Below are 14,046 nucleotides of genomic sequence, written 5' to 3'. Positions count from 1 at the left end.
GGGCATAGTGGCAAGAGGCTTCAGGTCATACAGAGAACCCTCAGAATATAGGGAAGACCCTGTTTTTGTGGATGAATGGTCAACTGCTTATTTAGACCTAGCAAAGAGGCTACAGAACATTGTTCTGGCCAGGACAATTAAAGAATATAATAAAATATCAGACGAATTACAGGATACAAGAGCTAACTTCAAAGCATCAGTAAACGCAGACAAGTTTTCCGCAGTTACATCTAAACTGGAGAATAAGATTTTAAAGATACAAGACGAAATTAAAACACGAAAACTTAAGAAGTTCTATAGAGATAAGGAGGATTTTGACAGGAAAAGGATCTTTAATTGGGGCCCTCCAGCCTCTTTAAGGAGAAATCCAAAAGCCAGAGGTTACTGGACCACAGATTCGGGGTCAGATAGTGAAGACACAAAAGGAAAAGGGAAGAAACCACCCGGGAAAAAGAAGCACCCAAAAAGACGTGATAAAGATAAAGATAGGAGAAAGGGAGTTAACGAGTTGGAAGAATGTGCAGGTGCAACAGCCCCTTTAGGAAACGAATCAGAAGAGGAGGAAGGAGAAGAATTAGTAAGAAGGCTGAAAGCAGTCAGCTGGGAAGGATCGAGTATCCTCAAACCAGTCAAAAAGAAACGGAAGGCGGAGAATTAAATAACGAAGATTTGCAAGTAGTGAATATTTCGGGGATAGAAATACCACCCGAATGCTCTCTACTCCTGAAGAAAGGACTTAATTTTTGTCCCACACAGAATTTTGACTTAGTCTCTTTTACCGTAGATCTGTTTAAATCAGTACGGAAATTGGTCATTGCACAAAAATATAAGCAAGATGATTCTCATGGAACTGATACTCCAAATATGAGAGACAATGCCCAACAGCAACTGCCTCTCCCTGATGCCCCAATGATAATGAAGGAAAATGCAAGTAGAGTCGGGTGTATTCCTGACTCTACGCAGATCCAAATTGAGGGGCGTACACCGACTAACCCTAACTTTTGTTCCTTTTCTACTCATATGATGGGGGATAATGACACCAGCACCTTGGGATTTTTCCCGTCGGTGCAGTTGAACCCCACTGATGAGGAAATCCTACAGGTACTAGAGGACCTACTAATGGAATCCGATCAAAATGAAGATAGAGTAGAAATGGCAAATTCCAGGACGTTGAGTTTAGGAGATGTGGGTTTGTTCAGGGCTTGTAGGTCGGTACACCCCTTCCCTACAGTTCCAGGTTCTACTTTGGAACATTTTTTTGAAAGCACGTTGAGAGATGTTAGAGCTGTACTTTATGATTCGGTTGAGTCCAATCTCACCGTGGAGGAGGGGAAAGCTCTTAATTGGTTTAAGAAAAATCGCGAGGTGGTACTCAGAAAAGCGGATAAAGGGGGCAACCTTGTTATTATGTCTAATAACCAATATCGCTCAGAGGCCATGAGACAACTGAGCGACAAGGAAATATATCAACCGATGCCCTCTGATCCCACCACGCGATACCAAAACAAACTCCGCACTCTTCTACGTAAAGGGGTGGAGTTAGGCTTTCTTACACAGAAATTAGCCACGGATTTGCTTCCCCTTTATCCACGGCGACCGGTGTGGTACCACATACCTAAACTCCATAAGTCCCTGACGTCACCGCCGGGACGACCCATAGTCTCGGGCTGTGGGTCTCTCACTGAGAGATTGTCCAGATACCTGGACCACCTCCTGCGCCCCCTGTTGGAGGGGGTGCCATCTTACCTCAGAGATACACTCGAGGTGTTAAGGATGGTGGAGCATGCCACGTGGGTCCCAGGTGACAGACTGGCCACTATTGATGTGGTCAGTCTGTACAGCAGAATCCCACACGGTATGGGAGTGGCTGCGGTCAGACAATATCTTTTACGTACCAATAAGGATGAGAAATTTATCGAATACATCTTGGAATGTCTTAATTTTGTGTTAACCCATAACGCCTTTATGTTTGACCGCAGCTGGTACCATCAGGTGTCCGGGACAGCTATGGGGACCCCCGTGGCATGCTCCTACGCTAACCTCTTCTTGGGGGCGTGGGAAGAGTCGGCAGTGTTCTCCGAACTTAATCCGTTTAGGAGACACGTCAGACGTTGGTCCAGGTATGTGGACGACGTCCTGGTGGTGTGGTCGGGGACTGAGGGTGACTTTCAAGAGTTTATGCGATATTTAAATGTCAACGAGGTGAACATGCAATTTACCTCAGAGATTAGCGATCAGGAGGTCACATTTTTGGATGTCAAATTGATGGTAGAGGATGACCAACTTATTACGAAAGGTTATAGAAAGGACACAGCCACCAATTCTGTCCTTCATGCAGAAAGTTTTCACCCTAGGCATGTGGTTGAAGCTATCCCTTACGGGCAATATTTAAGATTAAGACGCAATAATAGCAAGGATAGTGATTTTAGTACACAAGCAGACGAGCTCACTGCTAGATTTGCCAGGAGGGGCTACAATATGGACCTACTTAAGAAATCAAGGCTACGAGCCTGGAATCAGGCTAGAGAGCCATTGTTGACACCGAGAAAGAAAGCCGATAATAATGCTGTAAGTACAACCTTCACGTTTGACTATTCCTCTATGGCAGATCGAATCAGGAAGGCCATACATTCTAATTGGTCCATGATTGGGAGAGATCCCGAATTGGCGCCCATCCTGCAGGGTGCTCCCAGGGTGGCTTTTAGGCGCGCCCCCACTTTGGGGAACCTGCTAACTAGCAGTGAGTTTGTCTCTCCTAAGAATAAGGACTGGTTGAGTGCTTCTTTGCCCACGGGGAATTTTCGATGCGGACATTGTAAATGGTGCATAAAGATGTTACCGCAGAGGAGTATTAGGATAGGTACTGAGCTTATACAAATAAGAGGATTTTTTACTTGTCAAACAGACTTTGTTGTCTATGCGTTGATATGTCCTTGTGGTCGTTTTTATATAGGACAAACCACTAGACCAATGAAAGTACGATTTGGAGAGCATATGAGTTCTATTAAATCGGGGAAGGGGTGTACTCGACTTATTGAGCATATGAGAAAAGAACACCCGCAGGATAGATTTAATCTGAGATACTTAGCCCTGGAGAAACAAGAGGTCCCCCCAAGAGGAGGTGATAGGGAGCGTCTGTTATTGAGGAGGGAGACAAAATTGATCCTAAGGACTGATGCAATGGGCCCGCTAGGCCTCAATGAGAAAATAGAACTTTCGTGTATGTTGGATCCATAAAATGGCATGTTTATATAATTCTTTGGTAATAGTCATGTATTGTGTAGTGGAATATTGTTTTTATTATGCGTACTTATTAGGATGAGGAATAATGTACGTTTCCCATGAGAAACGGATAGGATGCATATATGTGAATAATAACTCTTGTATATGTTCTCAGTATTAGAAATCCTGCAATATGCACAATTACTAATGTATAGTGTCAGTGGCAGTATTGAGTAATGTTTTCTACATTGACCTTAGGCCCCTGAGCTAGATGCCCACATGATCTGTTATAACAGTAATACCTTTTAGTCTACAATTATGAGCCTCTAGCTATGTGTTTTTAAAGTGTGTTTTTTCTTTCTTATTTATGTAGCACTCTATTCACAGGAGCTGTGGTCACGGAGACGCATATTTTTAAGAGGACATATGGATCAGCAATCTAGACGATTTATACGCATAGTTTACTGCATAGACGGATCAAATAAATGTTTCCGTCCGTAAACACAAGTGCCCAGTAATATGTGAGCACTGTGTGTAAGTTGCGTTTGTGTTTTGTCTAGTAACCATGGTGATGGGGGTGTTTCCCCACTTGGTGGCAGATCCAATGGTAATGCGGAGTTAGACTTCCGCATTCAGACCTCTGTACAGCGTCCCCGTGACTTACGCAATCAGTTTCAGCACGGAGGACGTGACGCGACCGGAAGGGGCGGAGCCTGGTGCCCCGTCTTAATCCCGGAAACGCACATCCTCCATTGTTAGTGGTACGCAGCGTGACCAAGCGTCAGGAGACGCGAAACGGCCGTCGCCAAGCCACCCTAATGCCCACCACCCACCTCCAATGATGTGACCCACTTGTTCCAGGACATGTAAGATACCCTTGCACTCTGCCACTAGCAGGCTTTGTTTCTGTAAAATACTTTTTGTGCACCTCAGTGTCAATACATCACAATATGTCACAATGTGGAAATAAATCATAGGACGGAAGGTGCACGCTTCTCTGTTCTTCTGTTGAAAATTGTAGTACTTTCTTCTCGTCTGGTTATGCGGAGCACACGTCCAGTGACGTAGAGGTGTAGAGTGCAAGCCGTGGGTCCACCTTTATTAGCCTGCAACAGCCATCAAGGACAGCCTGTGCAGTTGTGAGATGTGCCACACATATTCTTCTTTCTTTGAATGAAATCTTCTCTAAAAGACAGCATTGTACTCCCCATGCTCCTCCATCTGTTGCTGCCAGTGTTACATGTTTTTTTCCAAACAACCAATCACTGGATCCAAGCCTGAGTGTTTTTTGAAGTGATTTTGCAAATCTTGATGCCAAGAAAGTGTGTGTGTGTCCATAACTATAGGGAATGCAACCCCTTCAGGGGGCCCCTCTAGGGTCCGCCCGCCATGTGCAGGGGAAGCGTTGCCGCCCACCCAATTGTGGGACCCCCCAGGTGTTGAACTGGCCGCGGTGTCTAATAGACGCAGCACCAGTTCATTCCCCGCAGCCCGCAGCTAACTTTAGCCTGCGGGAGTCCAGTACAGGGCTTCAGGTGCCATCTTCCCATAGACCCGCTCTCTGCCTGTCAGCGCGGGAGATTTAGTGCTGGTGGATCGTCAGGGGAGCTGAGCGCAAGAGGCCGGCCAGGAGAGGAGACTTCTGTCAGGTGCGTGAATTGTTTTTGTTACAGGTGCATTTTTTTCTGGTGACTGCTGCCCACATTATGATTTTTTTGGTGACTGATGCCCACTTTACGATTATTTTCTGGTTACTGCTGCCCACATTAAGATTATTTTCTGGTGACTGCTGCCCACATTATGATTATTTTTTGGTGAATGCTGCTCACATTACGATTATTTTCTGGTGACTGCTGCCCACTTTTTCGATTATTTTCTGGTGACTGCTGCAAACTTTACGATTATTTTTTGGTGAATGCTGCCCACTTTACGATAATTTTCTGGTGAATGCTGTTCACTTTACGATTATTTTTTGGTAAATGCTGCTCACTTTATGATTATTTTCTGTTGACTGCTGCCCACTTTACGATTATTTTCTGGTGACTGCTGCCCACTTTACGATTTCTGGAGAAATGCTGCCCACTTTACAAATATCGTCTGGTTAAATGCTGCCCACTTTACGATTTCTGGGGAAATGCTGCCCACTTTACGATTATTTTCTGGTAAAATGCTGCCCACTTTATGATTTCTGGTGAAATGCTGCTCACTTTACAATTTCTGGTGAAATGCTTCCCACTTTACAATTATTTTCTGGTGAAATGCTGCCCATGTTAAGATTTCTGGTGAAATGCTGCCCACTTAACGATTATTTTCTGTTGAATTGCTGCCCACTTTATGATTTCTGTCAAAATGCTGCCCACTTTATGATTTCTGCTGAAAGGCTTCCCACTTACGATTATTTTCTGGTGAAATGCTACCCACTTTACGATTTCTGGTGAAACGCTGCTTTCTTTATGATTATTTTCTGTTAAAATGCTGCCCAATTTATAATTATTTTATGGTGACATGCACCCCACCTTACGATTAATTTCTGGTGAAATGCTGCTCACTATACTATTATTTTCTGTTGAAATGCTGCCCACTTTATGACTATTTTAGGGTGAAATGCTTCCCACTTTACGATTAATTTTTGGTGAAATGCTGCCCACTTTACGATTATTTTCTGGTGAAATGCTGCCCACTTTACGGTTTCTGGTGAAACGCTGCTCTCCTTACGATTATTTTCTGGTGAAATGCTGCCCAATTTATGATTATTTTATGGTGACATGCTACCCACTTTACGATTAATTTTTGGTGAAATGCTGTCCACTTTACGATTAATTTCTGGTGAAATGCTGCCCACTTTACGATTATTTTCTGGTATAAGGCTGCCAACTTTATCATTTCTGGTGAAACGCTGCTCTCTTGACGATTATTTTCTGGTGAAATGGTGCCCAATTTATGATTATTTTATGGTGACATGCTCCCCGCATTACGATTAAATTTTGGTGAAATGCTGCCCACTTTACGATTATTTTCTGGTGAAATGCTGCCCACTTTACGGTTTCTGGTGAAACGCTGCTTTCTTTACGATTATTTTCTGGTGAAATGCTGCCCAATTTATGATTATTTTATGGTGACATGCTCCCCACTTTACGATTATTTTTTGGTGAAATGCTGCCCACTTTACGATTAATTTCTGGTGAAATGCTGCCCACTTTACGATTATTTTCTGGTATAAGGCTGCCTACTTTATGATTTCTGGTGAAACGCTGCTCTCTTGACGATTATTTTCTGGTGAAATGCTGCCCAATTTTATGATTATTTTATGGTGACATGCTCCTAAACTTTACGATTCATTTTTGGTGAAATGCTGCCCACTTTCTGATTATTTTATGGTGAAAGGCTGCCCACTTTACGATCTCTGGTGAAACGCTGCTCTCTTTACGATTATTTTATGGTGAAATGCTGCCCAATTTATGATTATTTTATGGTGACATGCTCCCCACTGTACAATTAATTTTTGGTGAAATGCTGCCCACTTTACCATTAATTTCTGGTGAAATGCTGCCCACTTTATGATTATTTTATGGTGAAATGCTGCCCACTTTACGATTCATTTCTGGTGAAATGCTGCCCACTTTACGATTTCTGGGGAAACGCTGCTGTCTTTACGAATATTTTCTGGTGAAATGCTGCCCACTTTCCTATTATTTTCTGGTGAACTGCTGCCCACTTTACGATTAATTTCTGGTGAAAGGCTGCTCAATTTACCATTATTTTCTGATGAAATGCTGCCCACTTTACAAATATTTTCTGGTGAAATGCTGCCCACTTTACGATTAATTTCCTGTGAAATGCTGCCCACTTTACGATTAATTTCTAGTGAAATATTGGCCACTTTATGATTATTTTCTGGTGAAATGCTGCCCACTTTATGACTAATTTCTGGTGAAATATTGCTGCATTATGATTATTTTATGGTGAAACACTGCCCCATTACAATTATTTTATAGTGAAACGCTGCTCCATTACTATTATTTGGCACCTGTGGGGGACCCATCCCAATTTCACAGGGGGGCCCAGTGATTTCTAGTTATGCCCCATACATGGGTCATGTTAAAGTGTACTCAAGGTGGGTGTGACATGATGAGATAAACATGTGTATGTACAGTGCAAAGATATAAATAACTAGAGATGCTCGGATACCCCCAATCATGAATTCGAGTGATACTGATCATGACTACGCACACTTCTGAATTGGTCGTGATCGTGATCACGAATAGAAGCTAAATACCAATTTTAATTGCAGTTTCGAGTTGAAATTCCACATTGAATCCGGAATCACAAGTCAGAATTCCTGATTTTAACTTTAGTGGTTAACAGCAAAGCCCCCTTACATGCTAGAAACACTAAATTTGCAGGGTATAATTTTTTTCAAAAAAATCTAATAGTTTTTGATAAAACCGAGTTTCAATAGGAAAAACGTATACATTTAAATGTGGTAAATCACAGATAAATTTACATATATCAAAAGAAAGAACAATTAATTTAATGATGGGGCTTCCAGGGGGTCCATATGCAGGGCGTAATCTATGGAGAGGGGGTGATGACTCTCTGGGGGGGTTAAGGTGGCATCTGGGAGTCCCCTTTATGAAGAGGACCTGCAAAAGCTCACCCCTCCTCCCACGAGAAATTGGTATGGGGGTAAAAAGTACCCCTTACCCATTTCCACAAAAGGGTTAAGTGATATAAAAACACAACAATGAAAAAAGTCTTTTATTATTCCTAATTAACTAGAGAGAGGGGGGTTGTTTGGAAGCAATCTAAGACATTTTCAGGCCACTTCCGGTTTTCTATCCGGATATCTAAATCCGACCGGAAATCCAGGATATTGGGTTCGGATATCCGATTTTACTCGGATACCAAAAACTTTGGATTCGGATATCCAATTTGGATCCAGATATCTGGGTATCCGGATCCGAATTTAATTAGGATTTTGAAAAGGGGTATCCGAGCAGCACTGCTTACCTGTACCTACAAATGTTCCCACGCAAAAATCTTCGGAAAAGTCTGATGCCAATATCCTCTATCTTGCAACCTTCTTTAAGTTTATTAAAGATCTCTGTGCACCACTGCCACACGCGTCGCTCCCTGCACACTGCCCCAGGATTCATCACCTCACCTCCTCCTGGGGCAACGAAGGCAGAGAAGAGCCCCTTGTCCATGGATTGAACAAGGGCTCCGTGGAGAGGGAAAGACTTGGCTGCCCCTCTCCCCCAGAGCTCCCCCATACCATGGACCATGGTATAGCTCAGGGTGAAAAACCCCGTTTGGCCAGGGCTCCAGATTCTGGCTATCCCAACCTGCATGGGAGACATGGGGTTAAAGAAGCTCAGAAGGGGGGACCCCACATAATTTTTTTTATATCCCACACTCTGAACATAAAAAAGTTTTAAAAAATAAGAAAAGTTACCAGGGATCTTTGTACAGCCATATTGCAGGTGTATAGCGATCCCTGGCCAAAGCGTTCTGGAGGGGTTTCCAGGGGGTCCATAGGAAACCCGTCATGAAATTCATTGCTCTTTCTTTTGATATATGTAAATTTACACTACCATTAAATTGATACATTATCTGTCATTTACCACATTTAAATGTACACTTTTTTCCTATAGTAACTTTAACATTGATTTTCTCAAAAACTACAAGGTCTTTTTGAATAATTTTATTTCCACTGTTCTTCTTAACCTAACCTGAAAATAGTGTTTTTAGCATGTAAGGGGGCTTTGCTATTAACTGCTAAATTCTGTGGGTTTTTAACTGACTCAGGATTACAGCTGGAATCTAAATCAAAAGCCGGATTTCGAGTGCAATCACAGTGCATTCGAAACTGGCATCCATGATCGCTGAAGATCACGGATGCCTGATTCGACCTTGTGATCGTTAAAATCAGCTTGTGATCCCGGGATAGCCGTGATCACAAGCTCATGATTAGCATCTCTGTAAATAACCAGACTGTTTTACTTGTTGTATTTTGCTGCCTGAAAGAGTTAATTTGTAGGCATGGACATGAAAGCTTCGGTCTTGTCGGTACTTTGTGGGAATATAGTAAACCTCCCTGACAAGCAAATTATAGCCACAAACGTTTCCTGGCAGAATACAACTTCTGAGATAGAAAAAGGTCAGTAGTTCATGTATTTTAACTCTGGGGCACTTAATATACTGCCACTGAGCAGAGGCAACAAAACATTCAATGTAGTTTGTAAATGCTTAAATATAAAGTAAAACCATGTGATATGTAAAAAAGAGTAATTTTTTAGTTGTAGGAGGATAAACACAATTGTCTAACTCATCAGTTTATTTTCACCTCGGGTTTGTTTTAAAGGAAAAAGAAAAGGATCATGTTAACGGAAGAGGAAAGGTAATCGTTTGTCACAGCAGATGTTCTTACTTGTGTTCCAGAAGAAAGGGAGTCAGAAAACTTTTATAAAAAATTGAAGTTCAGGCTCCCTTAAAAATTCAGAGAACACTTGCTGCTTTGAGTAATTTAAAATATCAGTATGACAGCTAACAATTTGGCATTATTTGTAAGAGATGGCAATAGCCTCTTTCATATCGCTCTCATAATTTTTTTCTTTTACTGCATCCCAAAATGTGTTCTCAAGTTGAGAAGTGAGAAGGCCATTGTGCTGCATCTGTATTGTTTGTCACCAGTAAGACGCACAAGGAGTTAATCTCTGTAAATCACTCCAGCATACTCTGACCATCAAACCTCATTTAAGACATCATCATTTTCCCAGAGGTTTGCAATTTCAGAAATTATTTTCGCAATTCGTTAGCTGGTTAACTATTATTTTGTAAGTGAATTCGTTCATTAAAGGCATTTTCAGGCCTAATTGTTCTTTATTGGAAATGTCAGCTTTCACAGTTCATTAACGAGGGCATTAGAGGGAAATGCAAAACAAACTTTGTATACGAAGATCAACAACAGTCATTAGTGACTGCTGTTCAGTGGGAGCCAACATTGCTCTGTGAGCTCAGTGTCTACACCTGAAGTGTCGTGTTCACTGGAGAAGGTTATCCAGTCATGCACCCTTCAATTTATAATTGTGGTTAATTGACAATTGACTGATATATGTCATTGCATATTATGTGTCTGTATTTACTTCAGACAGTAGAAGAATTAACTTAACTGTGAGCCGATACATTTCCTGTAGCATGTCTCTGTAACAGGCCATGTCAATATCACACAAGCTTTGGTGTATAACTGCACATGCATGTAGTGAGGTACACATGATTTGCTGTAAGTGTAACATCCTTCCGGGTCTCCTAAAAGTGAAGTTAAAGAGGCACTGCAAAGACATGTAATAAAATGTGATACATTATTCTGGATGCTCAATGTTTCATTAATTATCCTTGTTTCAGCATCAAAAACACTTTCTGTATGTATACATTGCTGTATATTTGCATGTAACCCCATCCTCCCAGTGAGGTTAAGCCTAGGCTTTGAGGACAGCCTTTTGCTCCAGAGCACTCTGTTAAACCAGGTGTTATTTCAGCTCACTTTGGAACACACAATAAACTTTACAGAGTGATGCACCTTGCCAGTGGAAATTATGTTGCAACCTGGGATACTTTCAAGAATGTAAATCAAGGAGAGGAACGATTTTACAGTTGAGCTGATTCAACTGCCATTTGTAAATAAGAGAAAACCATTGGATGAGGAGATGGAATAGTCTAAAACCTGTCAGTTCTGTAAGATTTCTGCTACCTACGGTAAGTGACAGCAATATATGAGAAAAGTAATTTATGTACATTGTTATACATGTGTTTTCATTTATTTTAAATGTTAACAATTTTTCATGATAGTGGTCCTTTAAGTTACATTCAGTAAAGTTCCTCTTTAAATTTATGTTAAAAATGTTGCTTTCATTTCTGCTCTATATATGAGGATTAAAGTCAAACAAACAGGTGAAACTCTAAAAATGAGAATATTGTGAAAACGTCCATTTATCTCAGTAATTAAACTTAAAAGGTGAAACTTATATATGAAATATGAACCCTTTGCATGTGCTTTGGATTCATTAGCTGATTAGAGTCTGACACTTTGAAAATTGCGCAAAAGGTGGATCAGCGCATCACCAGGCCGCCTCCGAATGGCCTCGAATCAGAAGTGTGCTGAGCCCCCCCAGAAACTGCAAACGCATCTTGAACCCAAACAGAAGCTCTGCATATACACCAAAAGCAAAGCTGATAAGTGGGAGCAGCTGACCAAAAATGAATTAAATTAGTACATAGCAAGGAAATGAACAGCGCTACTTAAAAACAGACAAGTGCCTACTAGGGCTGATCGGAACAGCTGAATTCCAATTTCGTTGAAATTTCGTGTACCGCATGCGAAAACCGAGTTTCGTGTTCCGAATTTTCGTGTTCTGAGTGCATTTCTATTGAATTAAATAGTGTTAACTTCTGCGGTTAATTGTAAAGCCCCCGTACATGCTATCATTACCAAATTTGCCATGTTTATTAAGCAGATGAGTAGGAACATGGTAAAAAATTTTTTGGGGAAAAGAGCTTATAGTTTTTGAGCTAATCGATTTCAAAGTTTCATAAGAAAAATGTTTTTTAAACTGTGTAAAATGACACTGCTGCAGAACCGGTTACTGCATTCCGAGTTCTGTATACATATTGTATACATTTCATGAAAACAGACAGCGTGGGGTCCCCCCTCCCAAGCCTCCTTAACCCCTTGTCCGCCATGCAGGCTGGGATAGCCAGAATGCGGAGTCCCGGCCACGTGGGGCTTCGCACCCTGAGCTATACCAGCCCGCATGGTCCATGGTATGGGGGGGCTCTGGAGGAGAGGGGTGGCCAACCTCCCCCTCTCCTCCAGAGCCCTTGTCCAATCCATGGACAAGGGGCTCTTCCCCACCTCCGGTGCCCCAGGAGGAGGTGGGGGCCGCCGACGTCCTGGGGGGTTCATGGTGCCATCCGGGGTTCCCCTTTAACAAGCGGACCCCTGAAGCCGCCCCCTCCCCAGGAGAAATGAGTATAGGGGTACACGGTACCCAGAGCCGGCCTTTGGGGGTGGCAAGTGGGGCAATCGCCCCAGGCCCCGCGTCTGAGGAGGCCCCGCACCCTCTGCAGTGCTGGGGAGAGCGGGCAAAACTCACGTGTCTCCGATGCTCCAGCTACCATCTATTTCCTCTCCCAGCATTTGTGTATTGGTAACAGCGCACCCTATGATGACGTGACCGCATGTCACCACAGGGGGGCACTGTTACCAATACACAGATGCGATGCTGGGAGAGGAAATAGATGGTAGCTGGAGCATCGGAGACATGTGAGTTTTTGCTCTCCCCAGCACTGCAGCCACCTTGCTATCTAACCTGTACTGCGGGGCACCTACCTATCTAATCTATACTGCAGGGCATCTACCTATATAATCTATACTACCGGCTGTCACCTATCTAATCTATACTGCAGGCACCTATCTAACCTATACTGCAGGCTGGCACCTATCTAATCTATACTGCAGGCTGGCACCTATCTAACCTATACTGCAGGCTGGCACCTATCTAACTTATACTGCAGGCACCTATCTAACCTATACTGCAGGTTGGCACCTATCTAACCTATACTGCAGGCACCTATTTAACCTATACTGCAGGCTGGCACCTATCTAATCTATACTGCAGGCACCTACCTATCTAATCTATACTGCAGGCACCTATCTAACCTATACTGCAGACACCTATATATCTAATCTATACTGCAGGGCACCTATCTATATAATCTATACGGCAGGCACCTATCTAATATATACTGCAGGGTACCTAACTAACTAATCTATCCTGCAGGCACCTTCCTATCTAATCTGTACTGCAGGGTACCTACCTACCTATCTAATCTGTAATGCAGGGCACCTACCTGTCTAATCTATACTGCAGGCACCTATCTAATCTATACTGCAGGCACCTACCTATCTAATCTATACTGCAGGCACCTATCTAACCTATACTGCAGACACCTATATATCTAATCTATACTGCAGGCACCTATTTAATCTATACTGCAGGCACCTATATAATCTATAGTGCAGGCACCTATCTATTCTATACTGCAGGCACCTATCTAATCTATACTGCAGCCACCTTCCTATCTAACCTATACTGCAGGCACCTACCTATCTAATCTATACTGCAGGCACCTTCCTATCTAATCTGTACTGCAGGGTACCTACCTACCTATCTAATCTGTAATGCAGGGCACCTACCTGTCTAATCTATACTGCAGGCACCTATCTTATCTATACTGTAGGCTGGCACCTACCTATCTAATCTATACTTCGGGGCACCTACCTATCTAACCTATACTGGAGGCACCTACCTATCTAACCTATACAGAGTGTGGGCTTCCACAACGTGTGTATCCACAGCATATATCTCTAGGCCCCACATATGACACTTGCCCCAGGCCCCACGTACTCTAAGGCCACCTCTGACGGTACGCCTTACCCATTTCAGCAGAGTTAAAAAAAAGAAATAAAAACACGACAACGAAAAAAGTCCTTTATTGTTCTAAATTAACCAGGGATACTTACCTTGCGATAATCTCACGCCAGTAACCTCAGGAGTGGTCCCACGCCAGTATCCTCTTATGACATCCCACCTCCCTCCCACACTGACGAACTCCCACCACTGAATGGTCACAGTCAGCCTCTGCATCTGTATAGCAGAGGCTGAGAACACGAAAATGTTGCCTTTAAAACAAGAAATTTCGGCAAACAGTGATGCAATCAAAATGGCCACTGGGAAACCCTGATCGCTGGAGGCCACACTAGAG

Source organism: Hyperolius riggenbachi, chromosome 3, assembly GCF_040937935.1.
Source record: "Hyperolius riggenbachi isolate aHypRig1 chromosome 3, aHypRig1.pri, whole genome shotgun sequence".
NCBI lineage: Eukaryota > Metazoa > Chordata > Amphibia > Anura > Hyperoliidae > Hyperolius > Hyperolius riggenbachi.
Note: the sequence above shows the minus strand (reverse complement) of the source record.